The 16159-nt window shown below is 61.0% G+C and overlaps 1 long non-coding RNA gene across 1 annotated transcript; it reads right to left on the reverse strand.

The window, feature by feature from the left end:
• Positions 1–7354: 7354 nt before the first annotated feature.
• LOC128776681 (uncharacterized) lies at positions 7355–13245 on the reverse strand. Its single transcript, XR_008421876.1, has 3 exons — positions 11110–13245; positions 9811–10649; positions 7355–8946 (listed from the first exon to the last, which is right to left on the reverse strand). It is a non-coding gene; the product is annotated as an uncharacterized LOC128776681 (long non-coding RNA).
• Between the last annotated feature and the right edge of the window lie 2914 nt (positions 13246–16159).

A 16159-nucleotide genomic window follows, 5' to 3' on the forward strand; every position in this document is an offset into this window, starting at 1 on the left:
AACATTTTTAAGAAGTGATAAGTCATCCTGCATGAAAAGACATCACGGACATGGTGTTAAGACAAGACACAGACTTGGAGAAGACACCTGCATGCGTCCGGAGCGGGGGTAACTCTGTGTGTGTGTGTGTGTGTGTGTGTGTGTGTGTGTGTGTGTTTACTATATGTGATACATACAGCATATATATGCACGTGTATACAATGTAACCACACACACACACACACACAGGGTGGACTGTTTTAAATAAAGGGGCAAATGCCACAGCAGACGTGGCAGCACACACAGTCCCCGGCCAGCCTCACGCAGGCGCCCCGGGAGACGTCCAGGTTCGTGCCCAAGCACCCTTTGTGTCGGCAGATGTGATAGGAGGTCGGGTACCGTCTTCCCTGCAGAGACGGCGTCTCCTCCCCCCTGAGCGGCTCTGGCCGGTGCACATGAGCGTGCAGGACGCAGGCAGAGGCTTGGAAAGCGTGGCCGCACGCTCGGGGCTCGGCTGCTTACCGCGGGCCGGGAGCCCCGAGGCCTCGGCGTAGCCAGCCGAGCCCCCTTGGCGAACACGAGGCCGCCGGCAGGAGAAACAAGGTGCCCCCGACGACCGCCATCCTGATTCGACTCACGTGAGGTTTGCCACCTTGAGGCTGATTCCCGCGGAGGGGACCCTCCCAGCCTGGCCAATCCCGGGGGCCCACCCGAGGTCACTGAAGGCAGCTCTGGGAGCAGACGCCGCTGTCCGGCTGTCCTGAGCCTGTAGCAGCCTCCCCGGCACCCCTCCCCCCTCTCCCCTCCCCCCGTCCCGGCCGCGCTCGGCAGCCCTCGACATCGGGTGGGTTTTGTTTTTAATTCCGGGAGGGCCGGGCTCGTAGGGCTCAGAGCAAAGTCTGGAGGGCTGAGAACAGCTCGGGACGATGAACCTGCGTTTAACAAACGAAGAACAAGAACGAAGCCACCAGAGACGGTTTCCTATTAGAAGCGGCTACTGTTACAAAATAACCTACAGGAATAAAATACATAATCGTAGGGATGAAAGTACAGCACCGGGAACTCCGCCCACAATATTGTGATGACGTCGTCTGGTGACAGGTGGGAACCACTCTATCATGGCGAGCGTCGCGTTAAAAAACAAAAATGGGGACATGTATTACACACTTATTGGAACGGCCAAATCCAGGACTCTGCCCCCCCCCCCAACACACACACACACACGTGGCGAGGACACAGAGCGACAGGAGCTGCCGGTCACGGCTGGCGGGAACTCAGGATCGCGGTGCGGCCGCTTCGGGAGATCGGCGGCGGTTTCTCATGGAAGTAAACATCCGCCACCGGATCTCGCAATCGCGCTGCTTGGCGTTCACCCAAAGGAGCCGACGGCTTATGTCCACACCAAAAGCTGAGCTCGGGTGTGAACGGCATCTTTATCCATAATCACCAAAACCCAGGAGTAACTAACGTGGCCTTAGCAGGTGACGGACGAATAAGCCGAGGTCCCTCCAGACGGCGGGATATTACCTGGCGCTAGAAAGAGACGAGCCATCAAGCCGGCAAGAGACCCGGAGGAAGTGTGGACGCGCATGACTGAGGGCGAGCGGCCGGTCTGAAAAGGCCGCACGCCGTGTGGCCGACCATCCACGGGACATTCCGGAACAGGCAGGACGGCGGGGACGGTAAGATCAGCGGTGGCCGGGGGCTGGGGGCCGGGGAGGGCAGAACAGCTCGGGGCCCAGGGGTGTCGAGGGCAGTGGACCGCGCCGGGCGAGACCGTAACGGCGGGTCTGCCTGCCATCACGCGTGCGTCCGAGCCCGCGGAAGGCACACGCCGAGAGGGACCTTGACGCGAACTGGGGGCTACGTACCCACGCGGGTTCGCCAATTTAACAAAAGCACCCTTTCGTGGGGGCTCTGGGAGTGGGGGAGGCTCTGGGCCAAGGGGGGGGGGACTTTGACTACAAAGGGCCCCTTCTGCCGTGGGGCCCCCGAACTCCCTTAGGGAATCAGATCGGGGTGGCGGGAAGAACGTTATCCGACGCGGCTCCAGCAACAGAGCGACTCTGGCCGAGGGCGACGGCCTGTCAGACCCCCCGGCGTGGAGGCCGTGGACGTGTCGAGAGTCCTCCGGGGGGCACCCGGCTGGCAGCCCCCTCGAGGAGGGTGTGAGCGAGGGCCGGCAGGATGGGACACCCCGCCCCCAGCACCAGACCCCGCGGCCAGCAGGGGCGTCCAGGGCTGGGGGTGTCTCCTCGGCAGCTGAGCCAACCGTTACCCCTGAGAACCGAGGGCAAGGGGAGGAACACCCCAAGTTGGCCAAGTTCCCATCCTAAGGTGGCCACGCTTAAAACCAAAGTGAGGGGCGCCTGGGGGGCTCAGTTGGTGAAGCATCTGACTTCAGCTCACGTCGTGATCTCACGGTACGGGAGTTTGAGCCCCACCTCGGGCTCTCTGCTGTCCTGCCGGAGATCCTCTGTCCCCCCCTCTGTCCCCCCCGTCCCCCCCTCTGTCCCCCCGTCCCCTGCTGCACACTCTCACTCAAAAATGAGTAAACAGTAAAAATACATACACAAATAAAACCAAAGTGACTGGGTCGCTACGAATGGAAAGAACACGGTCTCTGCAGTCACTGGGGCCCGACTTTCTTGTCATTTGGCCCGAGGTGGAGACCCGGCGTTGGAATTTTCGAAAGCCCACAGAGTCTAGTGAGCAGTCTTGGGGACCACCGAGGGACTGAGTCTCCGCTCGCCCGACCCTTCCCGCTGCCCGGGCTGCCGGCGCTGGTGGGCTCGGTCCCGGCACGTCCCTCTCTTCCGCGGGCTGGGCGGGTCCTTTGGGGGAAGGGGCAGGGGTGAGGGAAACGCGGCAGGTGGACGCAGGGGTCTGGACTGTGAGTCAGTATCTCAGGATTTTTTTTGACTTCATATTCATTTGTTCAAGGGTAGGAGTGCATTGGCTTCCTGTGGCGGCTGTAACACACGCGGGGGGCTTAAAACGACAGAAATTACCCTCTCACCGTCTGGGGGCCAGACTCTGAAATGGGGGAGTCGTCAGGGGCTCCTCCCTCCGGGGGCCCGGGGAGAATGGCTTCCTGCCCTTTCCGGCTTCGGGGGCTGGGCTGCCGCATGGCTGGGCCGGTGGCTGTGTCTCTGGAACCTTCCAGGGTGCATCCTGGAAACCTCCCCCGTCACCGCCCCCCCCACCCCGTGTGTGTGCTCACACTCTGCTCCCCCCACCCCCCGAGAAGGACGCTTGCGAACCCAGGTCGGACCCACCAGCTAATCCGGGATAACCCCCCTCTTCATATCCTTCACGTAAACTCATCTCCAAACTCCTTGTTTTGCCGTATGAGGTCACGTTCACACGACCACGGTTAGGACGTGGACATTTCTCGGCGGGGGGGTCGTCTTCCTGCCGCTCCCACCTGTCGAGGGCCATTCAGCCCCCCTCCATTGCCCCATAGAGGGCAGTGAGGGAGGTGGGGCTGTGGGTGTAATGTCAGGTAGACCCCTGGCTGTGGGCCCCCCACCAAACACAGACGGAGGCGGGCAGGGGGCACCGGTCCCCTCCATACCAGCCGCCCGAGTCCCCCCGAGGGAGGGACAGGGGGAAGCCCGTCCTGGAGCCTGGGAAGGAGACCGGAGACCGGCTTCCCGGCAGTGGTGGGTCCCTGGGAAGGTTGGGCCGTGTGAGCGCGGCTGGCCCTGTGGGAGGCAGGAGCCCAGGCGGAAGCTGGCGGTTTCCTCCGGGGAAGCCGGCGGCTCAGGGCCTCCACGGTGTGTGTGATCCTGCCTCCCCCCGAGGGCTCCTTTGTTCTGGGTCTGGGGTCTGGATTCGGAGAGCTGGGTTTCCTTTCCTTTGGGAGGGGTGAGGGGAGGACCCGCCCCCATCACCTGTGTCTGTTTTGACACTTTGCTTACTCACTAATGGCTCATTTCTTTCACGTTCATGAGGGCCGCGGGCCTGCGGCTGGGGGACAGAAGCGGCACCGGGAATGGGGGGGGTGGTTGAGAAATTAACAGCAAGTGCTATTTGCCAACAGGCTGAAAATCTGGCTCGGGAGCCTGGAGAGAGCCTGAGGACAGGGAACGGGTTGAATAGCGTCCCCCCAAATCATGTCCACCTGGAGCCTGGGGTGGTGGCAAAGCTCTGAGCCCAGGAGTCCGTGCCCCGCGGCCGCTCGCCAGCTCCGTGATTTGGGCAAGTTTCATGCTCTCCCTGGGCCTCAGTTTCCACATCTGTACAATGGAGGCGGCTGCTTCCCGGCCCGGCCAAGCCCTGCTCCTCTGCGGTGACAGATGGGAAAGTGAGTGTTTTTCCCTGAGGTTGTTGGTGGACCTGACCTTCCGCCTTCCGGGCGCCGGAGGTCAGTCCTGAGCTCTGAGCATCCCAGACGCCCGCCGGCCACCAGCTGGAGGCGGCCAGCCCCCCTCCCCCCTCCGGAAACAACCCCAGGACCGCAAGTCTGGGAAGAACCCTCCTCCTGGCCCTGGGAATGGCCCTGGGGACCAGGACTGTCTGCTGGAGAAGACAGTGACCGGCCTGGAAACACTGACACGCCCCCAGACGGAGCAACGTTCCCACAACACCTGCCCACACCGCTCGAACTCACACGATGTGCACACAGGTGTGTGCGTGCACACCCACGCCTACATTGCACACGCGCACACCCGCACACACGTGTGCACACACACGAACACGGCTCCAAAGTAACTCTCGACCGTCGTACCCTCAGTACGTGTCTATGTAGAGAAAGGCAATCATTAAAGGAAAAATCAGCCCGAGTCCCACCTCCGAGAGGCGCACTTTGGAGAATCTCCTCCCAGACCCGGATAGGAGGGACGTGTAGGCACATACCCTTTCTGATTTTTACAAAAAGGCATCATACGGCCCTTCCGTGCATATTGTCGTCTCTTTCACCCCCGGGGACACCCTCTTCACGAAGCATGAAGCCTTCGTGCCCCGTGGGGCACACTTGCTGGAGAGCACCCCCAGGGGGCCGCGTTCACGGAAACGTGGCCTTATAACACCCTCCTTCCAGTGGACTCCGTGGCCGCAGTGAACACAGAACGAGGCTCTGGGCACCTGGCACGGTTGAGACCCTCCCGGTGCAACACCACCCAGGACGCAGCTACGTGCCCGGGAGCAGGTGCCCAGGGAGGGCTGGGGAGGCTGGGCGTGGGTGAGAAACACTGGCGTCAGACCTACCCTGGGCACCAGCCTGCCCGGTGACCCCAGAATGGGCGTTTCGCTGCCTGGGGTCCCGAGTACAACTGTGTGGGTGGAGGACAGGACCTTGAGCCGGGCCTTAGGGACAGGGGCAGGTGGAAGGAAGGCGGCCGTGCAGAAGGACAGTGTGGGCACAGGCCTGAGGTGGGGACCGGGAAGGGGTCGCATGGGATGGCCGAGGCTGACCTTGGCTAGAGCACGGGACCATTCCGTCCTGTTAAAGGAGCTGTGATGTCTTTTTAATTGTAGTGAAATATATTTAAGATAAAATTTACCTTTGAACCATTTTTAGGTATACAGTTCGGCAGCATTAAGCGCATTCATAACGTGCAACCACCCGCATCTCCAGAGCATGGTCACCTCCCCCGTGCATTCTGGACACTCGCCCCTCGTCAGATGTGCCACCAGCAGGTGTGTGTGTCGGTCGCCTGTTCCCTCTGTTGACCGATTGTGTCCTTGACATACAAGGGGTTTCGTTTTGACGGAGGCCTGTGCCCGTGGCGTCCTATCCAAGAAACAGTCACCAAATTCAACGTCATGAAGCTTTTCCCTAATTTTTCTCCCAAGAGTTTTATTGTCTTATTGTTACGTTTAGGTCTTTGATCCACGTTGAGTGAATGTTTGGATATGGTGTGAGGTAGGGGTCCAGCTTCACTCTTTTGCATAAGGATGTAAAAAGGCTTGTTAAATTTCTTTTATTTTTTTAAGTGTGTTTATTTATTTTGAGAGGGACAGAGAGAGCAGGGGAGGGCCAGAGAGATGGGGGGAGAGAGTGATTCCCAAGCAGGCTCTGTGCTGTCAGCATGCAGCCCGATGCAAGGGCTCAAACCCATGAACCTCGAGATCATGACCTGAGCCGAAATCAAGAGTCAGATGCTCAACTGACTGAGCCTCCCAGGCACCCAGAGAAGGATTTCTTAAAAGGAAATTTAATACATATATATATGCTGCTTACAGAAGCAGTTAAACATTTCCCACCCCCACCGCCCTCAGCGCCGGCAGCCCCCGCTCTGCTCTCCGTCCCGACGAGCTCCGCCTCCGTAGACCCACATACGGGCACCATCGTGCGCTGTTTGTCTCTCTCCGCGCGCCCCAGGTCCGCCCGTGTCGTCGCAAGCGCCCGCAGTTCGTCTGTCTCACGGCTGAGTCACGCCCCATCGTCCACACTCGCCACATCCCCCTACCCGCTCGTCCCTCGGCGGACGCTGGGGTTGCGTCCGTGTCTCGGCTGCGTGAATGATGCTGCCAAGACCATGGGGGTGCAGAGAACCCTCCGCAGCCCGCTCGCACTTCCTTTAGGTCCATCCCTGAAGTGGGTCGTAGGGTAGTTCTGTTTTGACCTTTGGGAGGACCCCACACTGTTCTCCAGAGCGGCTGCCCCAGTGTGTATTCCCACCAACAGCGCACGAGGGTTCCCCTCTCTCCGCATCCTCGTCTACACCTGTTGTTGCCTGAGTTGCTGACTTTTCGCCATTCTGACAGGTGGGAGGTGCTATCTCACCGTGGTTTCTATTTGTATTTTCTGATGATGAGTGGTGCCGAGCATCTTTCGTGTGTCTGCTGGCCATCTGTGTCTTCTTTGGGTGCAGGGGGTGCAGGGGTGCAGGGGATGTGGGGGTGCAGGGGATGCGGGGGTGCAGGGGATGCCGGGGGTGCAGGGGGATGCATGTGGGTGCAGCAGGACCCCTACCTCATACGACACACAGAATGACCCAAAGGGGTCCCAGGCCCATAGAGAAGCACCAAGGTTTTATCGCCCTTAGAGAAAAACACAGGTGTCCTCGTGACGTTGGGGTAGGCTAGGCCTTCTCAGATATGACACCTAAAAACGCAAGCGAACAAACACAAAAACGGACAAATTGGGCTTTATCAAAATTAGACTTTTGTGCCTCAAGGACACCGGTTAAAATACAACCCATAGAATGGGAGAGAACTGCTCACAAATCATATATTCGATAAGGGACTTTTATCCAGAACCTACAGGTAACTCTGTGACTCAATAGTTTCAAAAGGCCCCCCAATTTAAGGACAGGCAAAGGATCTGAACCGACATTTCTCCAAGGAAAACATACAAATGGCCGAAAAGCACACGAACATCATGAGCCGTCAGGGAAATGCAAATCGAAACCACAAAGAGACGCCCTTCACATATATTAGGGTGGCTTTTAATGCGTTTTTAGGAGACGGAAAGTAGCAAGGGTTGGCAAGGAGGCAGAGGGCGGGAGCCGGGGGCGCTGCCGGCGGGGGCGCAGGGCACTGAGGTCACCCGGGAAGACGGGCTGGCGGCTCCTCCGGAGGTCGGTCCGCGAGCCCCGGCAATTCTGCTCCCGGGAGTGTGCTCCCAAATGCTCCTTGACGGTCACTGGATGAACCAAGTGTCGCGTGCCGTGCGGTGGACCCCCTGTGCAGCCGTGAAAGGGAACAGAGCGCTGACAGGTGCCACACTCTGTAGGGCTCCATGTGCCTGACATGTCCGGAGAGGGCAGGTCTGCAGGGACAGAGGAGGCACATTGCTGGTTGCTGGGGGGCAGAGGGGGGAGTGGCAGCTAACGGGCGCAGGGTTTGTTCGGGGGCGTCCTAAAATTAAGTGTGGGGACGCCTGCACACGTCTGTGAACACATGAAAACGCACTGACGCGTGTACTTTGTGTGGCGTGTGAATCACGTGTCACTGAAGCCGGTACAGTTTTCCAAACTGGAGATGCCAGCGATGGGGTGTGCAGTCGGAACCCCGGAGGGACGGAGGAGGAAGTCCCGCTGTGAGGCGTCCTGGGAACGAGGAGGTGCCAGCCAGGACCTGGGGCAGGGGCAGGGTGGGTCGGAGGGTGGATGAAAGCCAAAGGCGGGACAGGTAGGCGGAGGGCAGAGACCGTCGTCCAGGAGGGTGGGAGGCGTGGGGCGCAGCTGCCCTCAAGGAGGGGGGCACTCAGTGCCCAGGGACCCGGTCTCTGCCGGCTGGTCGGCTGGTGCCCTGGCAGCCTGCGAGAGGCACAGTGCACAAGAGTGCGGAGGCCGGGTGTGCCCGTGCGAAGGAGGAGAGACGGGGCTCTGACAGTCACATGGCAGGCAGGACGCGTCCGAGCCTGAGCACGCGGGGTCGGGAGCCGGCTGCGTCACAGAGCTGGCTCGTGGTTACACCGTGCGCCCCCCACGATCTCCGGGCGCCAGCCATGCCCGGGACCTCCCGCCTGCAGCCAGATGCTCCCGGTTCCAGATGTCCAGTGAGGCCGGGCTCTGGGCCGCCGCTGGGGTCGGGCCGCCTGGGGAGGGGGAACCACACAGGCTCTGGGTGAGACAAAGCAGAGGCCAAGCCCCAGCCGCCATTTCACAGGCCTTAGCCTCAGGCCCCCACGCGTAAAGTGGGGGCCTGGTGTGCACATAAAGGGGACAGTGCCCAGCACATCATGGGCGCTCTGTAAACAGTAGGTGCATAACCCCCGCCCCTGGGCTGAGCGCTCCTTGTGAATCTATATTTACTGTCGGGGTCCAGCTGCACACGGCCTCTGTGCAACAATCTAAGTTGCGGGTAACCCCAGGACACCCAACCCAGCTGATTATTGACTTAATTCACTGAGAACAGAGTACAGCTTCAGGCGTGGCATGATCCAGGATCCAGGACCCAGGCTCTGCTTTTTCTCTCCTCTCAGTTCCACTTCTCATGTGGCTTCGTGCCAAGGCAGACACTCCCCTCAAGGTCATCAGATGGTTACAGAGTCACGGGTCCTGATTCTCACATCTGAAGAAAGAAAAAGACTGGGCTGGAGGCAAAAATCTCCTCCAGCCGGAAGCTCAGGCAACTGGCTCCTTAAGTGGAATTGAATCTCATGGGTTAGGGGACCCACGCCTGAACCAATCACCGTGGAAGGGGGGCGGGACATGCCCATGTGCTGGGCCAATCAGGGCCTACCCTTGAAAGGTGCTAGGACCTGAAACTTGGCTCCTGTGGACTGGGAAAGTGGGGAGCAGTTCTAGGAAGACAGCGTGACCTGAGGCCCGAGCCTGAAACGGCTGCAGGGTGGGCGCTGGGTCCAGGCTGAGAGGCCCAGGGAGCTGTGGGGACCCCAGCCTGGCAGGACAACGTGGGGCGTGGGGCACTGCCGACAGAGGAGATGCTGGGAATGAGGCAGGCAGGCTGCCCCGGGGGGTGTGTGAGAGGCGCTCCCTTCCCGGAAGGTGTGCAAGCCCCTTGGGACGACCCCTGGGTGTGTGTGGGGGGGGCTCTAGCTCTGGCCCGGAGCTCGTCACTTTGTGACTGCGTGACCCCAGCCTCCAACTGGGCACCTTCGGTATTCCCCAGCCCACACCGCCCCCCAAATCAGGGCCCGCTGTGTGACCTGGGGCAAGTCACTTAAGCTCTCTGAGCCTCGGTGTTCTTCCCTGTGACGTGGGAATGGTAGGAGACCCTCCACCGGGACACGTGGGGACTCAAACTACAGGGAACACAGTAGTCGCCCAGAAATGACTTGGCGCTGGGACCGTTGGAGGGGGGCTCCTGGGGGCACCTGTGTCCTGTCACCATGTGAAAGCTTTGAGGGGGGCCCCAGACGGCCAGCAGCGCCCTCCTCGCCCTCAGCTCTGAGCTGCTTTGTCTCTGGCTCACCTTCAGCACAGCTGGCCCCTGGGGACCCCGGAGGACACGGCTCACGGGGTCTGAAGAGCGGCTCGGCCCGGGGGCGCAGGGAAAGGGTTTCCAGACTCCTGCCCATGGCTCCTGGCAGGTTTGCCCATGCCTGACACCCTGGACGGCCAGAGTGACTGTCCCGGGGCATCGCCCGGCCCGAGGCTCCCACGAGGCCGGAGAAGGGCCTCGGGGCCTGAAGGCCGGACGGCTCCCGGGAGGCAGGCGGTGGAGGCCCGCGGCCACCAGCCCGGTGGGTGGGGCTGGCGGTCCCGAGAGCAGCCGAGCCTGACGGAACAGACAGGCCGTACCCTCCCAGGAGAGGGGTCACGTCCAACACCTCCCCCGTGGGGGATGGGGCAGGGTGGGGTGATTTCCCAGAAGGGCCTGGGCTGCAGACAAAGCTGAGGGTTGTTGTCTTAAAAGAAAGAGCCCAAGCCCTGCTGGCCGGGGGCCCCGATTTCATCATTTCCATCAGCCGGGCCCCTACCCTGCCCATCCTGGCTCAGCCTCCCCGCCTGGGCCTCGGCGTCGGCCGGTTCCCAGCCAACTTGCGCACGAGAGGTACCAGTCCCGCTGCCTGGGTTAGAATCCGGATTCTGTGGCTCGCTTGCCGTGTGACCTCGGGACATCACTGGACCTCTCTGGGCCCCGCATTCTTAATGCGTGAAACGGGCACGTCAGTAACAGCAGCTGCTTCGGAGGACGTGGTAAAAGGGTTCGCGCCGCTGCCTGGGAGAGGCTCGGTCCCTGTGACCTCATGTCGATTAGCCTGGTTGTCTCAGCAACCCACTTGCCCTCCCCGGGCCTCGGTTTTCCTCCTATAAAACGGGTACGAACAGAAGTATAGTGCTGAGAAAAGAGCACGGACTTTGGGGTCGGACCCAACCATTCCCTAATCCTGAGTCCTTCGTCCAATGGTTCAGGGGCCTTGGGAAAGCCACTTAGACTCTCTTAGCTCAGTTTTCTGCCTCCACGAAATGGGGGTGATTGGCACCCTGGGTGGCATTGTTCCCAGAATTTGAGGAAAAGCTCCGAGGAGGGCAGAGCCGGGTGAGCAGGGCAGAGCTTGAGGGCGGCTCCACTCTACCTGGCCGCAGTGGGGTCCCTCCCCGCCTCCAGGACCCGCTCCCACCCTCGTCCGGCCATCTGCCCTCCCACCCCTCCGTGCCTCCCCTGACGCGCTCCCTCTGCCATAGGCTCACCCAGCCCTCGCCCCCCAATTTGTTTTCTGTGTCGCGTCACAAATCCTCACAAACCTAGCGGCTTAAAACCACACACCTTCATTGCCTCGCTGTCTCCATGGGTCAAAAGGCTGGCACACTGTGGCTGGTCCTGGCCCAAAGTCTCGCAGGGGGTCGGCCAGCAGCACCCCCAACCGGAGGCTCAGCTAGGAAAGCGTCTTCAGGGTGTTGGCAGAATTCATTCCTCGTGGTTGCAGGACTGTGGTTCCCGTTTTCTTGCTGGCTGTCAGCTGGGGTCTGCTCAGCTCCTAGAGATCGCCCCGGGTGCTTGCCCCATGGCCCGCTTCCTGGGCCCCTCGAACTTCCAAGCTCTCTACGCTTTAAGCCTCAGACTTCAGGAAGGGCCCAGTTCCTTTTGAGGGCTTGCCTGATTAGGTCAGGCCCACCCACAGTCAAGGGGAAGGGAATTACGCAGGGTGTGCATACCAGTGGGCAGGAATCTTGGGGGGGCATCCTAGCACCCCACCCATCTCCTCCTTTGGCTCTTGGGAGCCCCAGGAGGAAGCTTCCTTCTTCTCATCCCCCAGTAGGTAAGAAACTGGGGCCCCAGGTCACCTAGCAAATGACTAGAGAAGAAACAACTGGGGACCGGCCTCAGGTGTTTACGGCCTCCTTTTGTCCATGAGGGGACTGATGTATTCTCTACAGCCTTGTGGGGTCGAGCGGAGTCCAAAGGTGGGAGTTACAGGAGCAGAATTTAACTCAAAGAAAGAACATTCTAGTAACCGAAGGGACTGCTTTGATGGTGGTGAGCTCCCCGTCATCAGAGGTGTGTGAGCAGAGGCCCTGCCAGGAAGCCTGGGAAGGGGATGCTCACGTCTCCTGGTGCGGTCACCCAGCACCTCTGTCAGCTCGGTCTCTGGATATACCTTCCTGCCAGCGGGGACCATCGTCCTCTGGAGAACGCCGAGCCCGCAGGTGATCAGACACGGACGGGACGCAGCTCCGGACTCTGTTGCCTCCGTGACTAGGTCAGGGATGGACAGCAGAGCCCCCAGGGCCAATGAGATGCGCTGAGACTTCTGCAGGGCTGCTGGGGACTCGCCCTGGAGCACGGTGCCTGGTTCTGCTGGTGGCTGTCATGCAGCCAGCACCAGGGGAACACAATCCACACGGGCCGGAGGACATTGGGAGTCCCTGGATCGGGCCATACCTGATGCCAGCCCACCACGTCAATTCCCTTTTGTTGAGGCCAGTTGGAGCGGGGCTTTCTGTCACTGACCCTGAAGGACCGGGAGCTGAGGAATCATCTTGTCCCTCCAGGTGTCCTGCCTTCTTGCACCCCCTTCCTGCAGCCCCTGCCCTGGTGGTCAGAGCCCCTCTCGAATGCCACCCACTCAGGAAGGCCCTCCAATCCCCGGGTCCTGGAGTGGCCCCCTGCCAGGCCCCCAGGTTTCCTTCCCCCCGGGAAGGGTAAGGTCGCCCTCTCAGAGGGACTCGCTTCCTCTAAGTGTGGTGGATGCCAAGGGGAGGGGACTGCAGACAGATGCTCCCAGGTCACTGACCCCTGGCCACCCCACCCTCTGAGTCACCCACTGATGTGGGCTGATGAGTCTTATCGCAGGCCGAGGTGTGGCCTGGGATGGTCTTTGAGGTCCCCAAGTGACATAAGCTATGACCTCACCCCATGTGAAGCCCAGGCCTGGACGAGGGTCAGGGGACGGGGTAGAGCCTGCCCGGCGTTTGGACAGCTCGGCCCGAGGACCAGGGCCCGGCAACCCCGTCCGGCTCTCCGCAGAGCTAGAGGCACGGCAAGGGGAGCCCCAGGGGGGGGGGGGTGGGAGGGGAGGCAGACCCCGGCCCAGCCCAGGTCCGGCCCGGATGCGCTCAATTCCATTCCAATCGTGGGTGGTAACACTGTGTGACGCCCAGCGTGCTCCGGCCCTGGGGAGATGAGACACTGTCCCTCTCCGCAAGGGGCTGCCGCCTGGAGCCGGGTCAGGCATGACCTAGGTGGTGGTCGTGTCATAACTGCACCCCAGGGGCAAGGTCACTGTTTACAGCAAGAACCCTCGTCCGCAGGTGCAGGACCCAGAGCCCCACGGAAAGTATCCCCCTTTGCCCAAGAATGTGAGGGTGTCCCCCGGAAGGCACTTGTCACGAGCTCATAGATAGGGCAGAGTTCAGGGCCAGGACCACCCTCCGGCCGGCTTCTGCTGCCGTGACCCCAGGCCCCCCCCACCAGCGCTGACCTGGGGACAACGCCTCGGTCCCTGAGCTACGTTTTCTTAGACGGTCCCACGGCAGCATCTGTGGCCCTTGCTACACGGTTCCCAGGGCCCTCAGTCCCCACAGACCCTCTCCCCTCTTCTAGAACCTTCTTGCCCTGCTGTCTTGTGTGCCCCAAACTACATGGGCTGAGCCCAGCCCGTTCACGGAACAAGGGTTCGTGGAGCTCTTTGCCTGTGGCCCTGTGGCACCTGCGGAGGCCTGGCGTGGGGCACGTGTGCTCATGAGTGGGCGGGCGAGGTGGTTCCCACCAACCTCAGGATCTCAGCCCCTGCTCCCGACTTAGCTTCTACAACTTTCTGCCAAGCGCAGGCCCCACTGCCGGAGGAGTGGCAAACCCCCAGGAGAATGGAGGTCACGCCTGCTGACCAACGGAGCGTCTCGCGGGATCCCTGAGCTGTGTTGGCCCGGGTCCCCACCGAGGAATACTGCACGAGGAGCCACACAGGCCCCACCGCGGAGCGTGCTGTCAGGACGTCGGCAGCATCTTCTTTCTGAGGCTCCCCGGGGGACCCTTCTCTCCTCGACGGTGAGAAAAAATAGGCTGCTTGGGATAATGGGCTCGTTTCCATCACATGGACATCACATTTCCCTCTTTGCCCTGGCCACAAGGAAGCTCGGAGACAAATTTATGGGCATGCGCTAAAACTATCCTCTTGTGGTAGTAACAGTTTGCATATTACCCTCATTTCCGGCTTCCCATTATGTTTCTTCCCTCCCCCCCCCTTTTATTTGCTTTGCTCTGTTTCTCTTTTCTCTTTTTTTCTTGTTCTTGCTCACGAAGAGCCTTAAACATGGGAGCGGGGAGGGGGAGTAAATGCACACGAATGGATGACACATTTATGCCAACAAAATAGTGTCCAGCATTAGTGGGCAGTGTCGGAGAGCGGATGACAGTGGCGGACCAGAGAGGGCCTGGCAGGGTGCCCGGGGACACCCGCACAGCCCAGTCGTGAAGGCTGGACCGTGGACAGCCTGCCTCCCGTTCCCTGTAGGTCCTGACAGTGGAGCGTCTGCTTTCCTTAAAGCGCCACCCTTCGAGGAACGCGCACCCACGGGAGGGCAGGGCTCCGGGAGAGACTCAGATGCCCGGGAAGGGGTCCCATAGCCTCCCTCGCCCCCCCTCCTGGGGGGGGGGGCCGTCCTGGTTCGCTGGGCGGGAGGCAGGAAGGAGCACGAGCAGCAGGGGGCGCTGTTCCCACTGTCTCCCAGGCAGTGGCTCCTGACATCTGGAAACAGATTCCAGCAGAGGTCTGGGCCTGGGGCCAACCCGTGCTCGCTGCAGCCCGCGTGAGCCCAGCCTGCCCACGCCAGGGGCGCACAAAGGTGACCCCAGGAACCACACCCCATCGTCCAAGTGGAGGAGGGAAGCTTGTATGTCTCCTTTCACTCTGGGCCTCGGTTTCCCGCTCTGTGCTAGGAGTAAACACCCCTTTGCAAGGCGGTTGTAAAAGTCAAAGGTGACCGTTGGGGGCAGTGTGGTCTGGACGGAAGAGCTCGGACTGGCAGAAAGACCCAGACTGGAGTCCCAGCCTGCCACACGCTGTGACCTGCGCCTTCCGGAGCCTCCTAGGCACCGTGAAAATTGAGCCAAACAACGTATGCAGAGCCCCCAGGGCCCAGGAGCAGCAGTAGCTATGGAGGGCCGTATAGCTCGGTCTGTAGCAGCGGCCAGCCCTGGGGGAGCCTCAGTTTCCCCACCTGTAGACAAAAAAGGTGAGAAGAAATGAGCTCTTGGCCCTTCCTGAGGTCTCTGCTCTTCTGGGCCCTGTAGAATCCGGGCACCAGAAAGCACTGCCCTGAGGGATGGGCGTCTGCAGCATGATGGGACCCCTACGAAGGGTCTGCTCTGGGTCACGATGCCCCCATTGGGCGGGCCACTCCCTCTACCGCTGAGGCCTGAGCCCGTCCGGCAGGAGATGCAAACCAGGAGCCCAGTCCCGGAGTCCCCAACCCCTGGCGTTCGGGGTCATTCCAGGAAAGGGCCTGAAATTCTCCACGTCTTCAAAGAAAAAGACATTTCCGGTTTTTGGGGGGGCAAAAGCACATGTCCCTGTTGCCCCTTTGAGAAGAGGAAGCCCCAGCCTCCCTTCACACCCCACCGCCCTGTTGTCGTCCATGCTCGTGGCCACTGCCTCTCGGGACCCCACGGTGCTCACGGCCGGGGGCCCCCCAGCGCCTGCCCCGCGTCCCTCCCCCGCTCCTTCTCCTTCCTCTGGGCCCGCGGTTCCCACCCTGGGTGGCCGTAAACTTGGGTGAGAACCGACATCTCTGTGGTCACCAACGCCCCTCCCTGAAGGGCAGCGTTTCCTTCCGTGGCGAGGTAGGCTCGAGCCACGGAGCCGCCTGTGACCGTCGCCGAGAGAAGCCACAGGTGTTTCCATGACCACCGTGGCTGCTGCGGGCACCCCAAGTGTCCCTTCTGCTCCGAGCTGCTTGCAGATCTCGGCTGGTAACCCCGCCCCTGGCCAGACGCTGTTATTTAACACGTTCACAAAGAGGCCCGTGTGTCCATCACAGACTTATTTCGTTGCTCTATTTTAATCTCTGCGTTTGGGTGGCTCCTTTCCGTCGCAATGCTGCCCAGTGTGTTTCACGCGTTTACAACAGCGTCCTTCCGAGAGACAGCCTGCCTCCCCAGGCTTCAGCAGGTGCCCGGCGGGGCTCACGACACAAACAGGGTGAGGATCTCCGGCCCCAGGGCTGGCGCGCGGGCGTTTTTTCCCTGCTCGACGTGCCGCCACTCTGACTGATCGGCTTCTGCTTCGGAGCCTCGGCTCCACGAGGTGGTGACCAGCTCCTGGTTTGCCGCCCGCCAGAGGAGAGTCCCGTACCCCAAGCCCTCCGTGGGCTCCTCC

This window comes from Panthera pardus, unplaced genomic scaffold (genome assembly GCF_024362965.1).
Source record: "Panthera pardus isolate Hobbes unplaced genomic scaffold, ASM2436296v1 HiC_scaffold_13, whole genome shotgun sequence".
Classification (NCBI taxonomy): domain Eukaryota; kingdom Metazoa; phylum Chordata; class Mammalia; order Carnivora; family Felidae; genus Panthera; species Panthera pardus.